Raw genomic sequence first — 6,000 nt, forward strand, 5'->3', positions numbered from 1 at the left:
CTTCTTTGCCTGTATAATTAGGAGAGATCCTTGTCCTCTCATCTTCTCCTGTCTAGGTGTGGAAGCTGGATCATCAGTTTTGGCATGGACCTTACCTAACAGAATTATCTTTTTCCAGGAAATTTTTTGGTAAGTGGATGATGAGACCACTGTCATCATGAGCTACTTGAGAAGAGGTGCTGTATGAGGCTTGAGGAGAGATCCTGCCCTTCAAGTCCTTGTTAGAGAGCTAAATGAGTTTTCCCCTGAATTTAACAATTTGTTTGAGAGAAACACCAAAGGCAATTAAGAAACTTAGAAGTCTTTAATTAAAAATTCTGTGGTCCACTTCTGAGGGAGCAGGTGCTGGGGTCTGCTGAACTGAGTTACAGGAAAAGTTCAGGTGTAGTCGATCCTATTCTGGGGCAGGCACGTGCAGTAACTGGGTCTCCTGGGATGCTTCCAGGTCTGTTTTCTGTATTGACTTGTTCAAGAGTGACTAGTCAAGAGCTCTTCTCCAGAGACAAAAGTCAGTATAGACAGGGAGAAAAGGCCTTGTCCTTTCTCTGGCTGCTGTGAAGACTATGAAGACAGTGTAATATAGAGGGGAAAAGCTATGAGGGACATTGTAAAGGAAATTTATTCCTTCTGTGTCCTGTCTCTGCCCACTCCTGTTGCTAAGTTCTTCCTCACAGTCTCTTCTCCTCCCTGATTCTCTCCCCCTTTCTTCAGCTCAAATCCCTTTTCTGTTCTTACTCTTCTTCCAGTTCTTATTCTCTTCACAGCTGTTTCCTGTACCTTTTTCTTCTCATTTCTCTCCATTTCTCAGAATTACTATTTAAGTAGGAAAATGTTTGACTAAAACTGCATTTTTCAAACCCCTGAAAGCTGAAGCCTGTTTTCCAGAAAATAAAGCAGTTATTCATTTTTCTGTCTTATTATCTACTGTTAAAGCCCAGAACATTGTAATGTTCTGCCCACTACAGAAGAAGTTCAGGTTCTTTATTATGCATTCATATATTTCTTCTCCTTTCTTACGCACTTTGATAAGTCGGGAGAAAGATATTGACACTGAGAATTAGTATGCTATCACTGACACCTAAGTTAGCTGTCACTGAAACAGATAGTCATTTTGTACCTCACAGAGCTGTTGTTGGTATTTCTGTCTTCAAACTCAGACTATTATGTCTGCATTAATTGAACTCAAAGCGTAGTTCCAGGAAGCTTTAAAACAACCTGAATCTCCTGTAAATCTGGTCTGTTTTTTTTTTTTTTTTCACTGCTATCACCCTATTAGCAATGATTGGTTATTCTGAACTTCTCCTTTCTAATAGTGGACCCACATTAAGACAGGCATTTTATGGGCACATTTTTATTTTTATTCAAGACATTTTGAGGTATCGTAGTGGGGAAAAAAGTGGTGATAGCCTTCTATGCTCCTTTTTGCAATAAATTGACTGCATGATTGCTAAAATGAGACTGAAGCTCTGGAAATTGGGCAGCTTTGTGTGTCTGCCTCAGTTCCATTGAGATCCACTCTTGTGAGGCAGGACTGCACCCAATCTTCCTTGTCAGAAGTGATGGTATCTTCCAAACACCATTTATCTGTGGCACTGGAAAAAGACATCACCCACAGGAAATGATGAGGATCTAGTACCTCTCCTTTTTCTGTCTCAGATTCACACCTCTAGAATTACTGTTTAAGGTTTTGTACTTGGTTAAGTTTGCTCCAACTCACCTTTGTGAAGTTTTCTTCCCAAACAGAACAACTGGTGACTAATTTTTCTGATGTGTTTTCTGTTGAGATGTGGAGAGCAGGGCAGTACTCCCATGACAGTTCAGCCTTGGCAATATTTTTACCAGGAGCTGTATTTCAAGAGTCCTAAATTTGTTCTTATGATAAAACTCTGCTATGTTTCTCCTCAATCCCAGCTGTGTCTGTTGGTGCCTCCTTTCTGCTGTGCCTTTGGCACTGAGCGTGTCTGACGCAGAGTTGCAGCAAAGCTACTTCTTCATAAAGAATTCTGGTACTCTGTAGCACCAAAAATATCTCTCTTTAGTGCAATAAAAGGACTGATCACAGCTGATCATTTTGACATATCTCAGCACAATGCAATATCTGACTTATTTTAGAAGCTTGTTCTGCTGAGTTTATCTCATTACTTCAGCCCTCCAAGAAATCTGTAAATATTTTGAGAGCCCAAGATGTCTCAGAGAAACACTTACTTGCAAGTTGCTGTCATAAAAGAGAACACTTACTTTTCTAGCATTTTACTGGTTTTATTTTTTCCTCTGACTAAATTGGGTAGCTAGTATGGTGTTTACTGTGGAAACAAATTAATAATGGGGTCCAGCGTGTTGTGTTTGTAATACTATGCAAAGATTGTGTTATCTAAAGGTTCTTCTCTTACAAAATGACCATTAGCTTCATTTAACAGTCTTTTTCTTTTGTCCAGCATCAGTTCTCAACAATTTTCTAATAGGCGTTTTCATATCCCATTTCCTCAAAGGACCGCAGGGTGGCAGACTGATTAAACATACCTACTGGAAACAGTTTCTCTCACAGATACTAAAAGACGGAGCTGGGCAAGCCAGAGTAGCTGCCGCTGGTGATTATCCCCGCGGAACCGAGTGATGCCATCGGTTTGGAGGGCTGCTGGCCTCTCACAGCGGTGCTGGCATAGCTGCAATGTGCTGGGACTGTGCCTTATGCCCCAGACGGGCCTCGCAGCTGGTGGAACAGCTTCGCTTGCGAGGCGCTCTTCAGCCACAGGATGCCTCCGTGCTGCAGAGCCTTAGCTAAAGACAGGATGTGATGTGGTTAATGATGGAGACAGCGCCAAACCCCCTGCTTTGTAGAGGGCTGTTTGACAAAGCACATCTTCATTAAATGCCTCATCAATCACAGGGGAGTGTGATTCTGTATCTCTTGATGGCAGCTGTTTGGCATCCTATCAAACTGCTTGCATCTGTTCCTGCCACCAAAAATGCGTATCTACAGATATGTATGCACTGCACGTTTGCACCGACACCGACCCTAGAGCCTGGCTGTGGTGCTCTCTGTAGGGCCCAAGGTCGCAGAAGAAGCAGATTGCCCAGGGCAGCATATGCCCCGCCGTGTGCAGTGTGGAAGGAACAACTGAGAGTCAACAGACACTCGGGCTGAGAAGTAGAAATGGATAGGGTAGTCAGAAACAGAGTCTTAGACTGAATCTCAGCTCTTAGATGTTGCTTCCCGAAGGAGAAAAAATTGTGCCCGTCTGAGCATTCAAGGCTGGTTACAGTGCAGAGTTAAACTGTCAGCTCACGGTAGTTTAAGCAAACCTTTCTCATCTTGCAGCCAGACATCAGAGCGCGTTAACACAGAAACAGCTGAAGGACACCTTAAGAAGCTGTCTTTTACTACTTAGCTAGTAGGTGTTGTCTTCACACTTGAGATGTGGTTTAGGAAGCTGTTCCTTTTTGGCTGTAGGTCACACTTCCCAGCTGACTCATACCTCCCAGCCTGTGCCCTGAACTTGATACTACAAAAGTCATGAGGTACAACCCGAGTTAAACATACCATATAGACATAGCTCGGGCTGAAGGAGTTGATAATTGCTATCAGTTTAATGCAGAATAAAATAAAGAGAAAACAAAACAAAAAAGAACTAATGGGAATGCATATAAAATCTTCAAATATTCAGATTTCTGCCAATTTACAGGTGCTTTTTGACAGTTATGTGAATATTCTTGTGTCTCTCAAAACTAAAAAGTATTACAAAACTACTGAATACATGAAATGAGAGGAATTAGAAACTATTCCAGGTAGAGGTGGATAGAGGTACTTGTGTGGCTAGAACAAATAGCACCACTGACAGTGTAGAAAACAATTAGGCACTGGCTAATATAAAATGCTGGTTTAGCAGAGTGTAGCATCTACTGGATTATTGGACCTACTGGTCTGATGTGGATTTCTCAATTTTTCCTGTTAAAGCAGTTTGCTTCCATAAAATATTTACCTTCACAGGTGCAAGCACAAAAACATGTTCCCATCTTACGGTAGTGCTTTAGCCACCAGTCTATACAGTAATCTCACTCTCTGACACAGTGAGTGCTCGAATGTTTAACACAAAATGGAAAAACTGAGTAAGGACAGGCTTAGAAAGTCCCTTTCAGATTGTATCTGCATATTTCAGGATCAAGATGCCTTTTTCTCTGTACTTCAGCTCAGCATTGGAACAATTACCAGGTCAGTGAGACATGAAACCTAAGAAGCTAAACAGAAGTCTCGTTCTAACACTGATATTATCAAACAATCCTCCTGTTATCTCACCATGGTGACTTCTGCAGGAACTTGGGTGGTATATTTGAAAAAGAGAAGTTTAAAACATGCCATTTTTTCTGCTAAAAAAATACTAACTTTTCCTGTGGTTTATCACGAGACTAAAATCAGCTTGGCCAGATGCTTTTAATCCTTTGAATCACACGAATGCTGATCTTCTGACCAGTTTCTAGTAGACAAATTGTTCAAACGGAAAGCAACAAATGAACAGCAATGAATGTAATCTGTGCACTGCCAAGAGTGGGAAATACTATTGTATGTAGCATGAAAAGTGGAGGGGAGACTGGACAATACCTGGTAGTTCCTCCAATTTCCCTTGCCAGACCCCTACTCCTAAGGAAGTTAGCCAGTCGAAACACAAAGACAATTGAGTTCTCTTTGCAAATAAGCATGGGAATATAGGAAAAACCCCCACTTATTTTATGTCAGTGTTGCAAGAGATACTTGAAAGAAAAGACTGCTTAAAGGCCAAAAAACTATTTTTTTCCCTCAGTAAGAGAGGAACCAAGTATTTCTAAATGTGATGTTTACATATTGCAGGCTCTTATATAAAAGAGGTTAGGAAAAAATGTTAACTCATTGAACAACTTACCTGCTAATGCCTTTTCTCCCTGAAGTGCTCCCCTATCTTTTGCATGAGGTAATCAATGCCTTAATGATTTGTTTATCATTTTGCTCTTTGAAAAGCTGTAGTCATCCCAGCAAGGAAAAGACAAACAATATTACGTGAGACACAGGAACATTGCTATAGCAGAAACGAAAAAAACCCACATGAATATTGGTAACGTTTTCATATGAATGTCACAGGCTAAAATAAGCTCGCAAAAAATTAATTAGTGGAAATCTCAGAGTAATTTATCAAATCAAAACTTAGGCCACAGATGCAATATTCTTTAAAGCAATATTCTGAAAGCAATATTCTTGTGTCATTAGGTAGACGTTTAGTGTTTCACCACTTGGACATTTACTCAGTGAGGTAAGCAAGGAAGTTATATAATTTACTAGAATGTTTTTTTTAAAACCCATACTCTAACACAATGTCCCCATTCATGTGTGATGTTCTGCAGAGTGTGACAATCTCCTTGAGATCTCTGGGGCTCAAGTGTATAGCCTAATACCTTACTGCATGCCAGAGAGCCTTCAGCGCCATCAAAAGTCACTGAAAGACACTTCAGCCTCCTCGATGCTGGTGGTACCAGCTCTCCACTGGACCTATGCAGCAGAGCAGGCAAGTCACTCTTGTTACTCTTTTGGTACAGTGGAGGGTGAATTCTGAAGTGTCCCAGGGCCCCAGCTCAAAGATTTATCGTGCTTTTGCCTGAGGAATGCCTTAGTGTTAGCTACTTACCTTAATCTAACTTAACTCAAGCCATATTAAGGTAAAATGCAAGCATGTATTCATAACATCTAAAATAGACAACAACTCCTAGAGTGGATCCTATGTTTATTAAAAGAAGAAAAATCTGCCTCCTCGCACTGAGGTTACCTCAGCGAGATCTCTCGCTCCCTTGCTCGGCACCCTTGCTGTCAGGATTTCAGTCTCTGCACATGCTTTCCCACCTCTTCATGGAGCACCTGAGCTCTGATAGCCTGTCTGGCTTGGGAGCAAGGGTAAGACCAATTTAATCCTTTGCTAGACCTTATGTTCTATATCAGTCTGTACATGAAAAACATGCAAGCTACAAACAGGTTATTTT

The sequence above is a fragment of the Dromaius novaehollandiae genome, chromosome 2, assembly GCF_036370855.1.
Source record: "Dromaius novaehollandiae isolate bDroNov1 chromosome 2, bDroNov1.hap1, whole genome shotgun sequence".
NCBI classification, from domain to species: Eukaryota; Metazoa; Chordata; class Aves; order Casuariiformes; family Dromaiidae; genus Dromaius; species Dromaius novaehollandiae.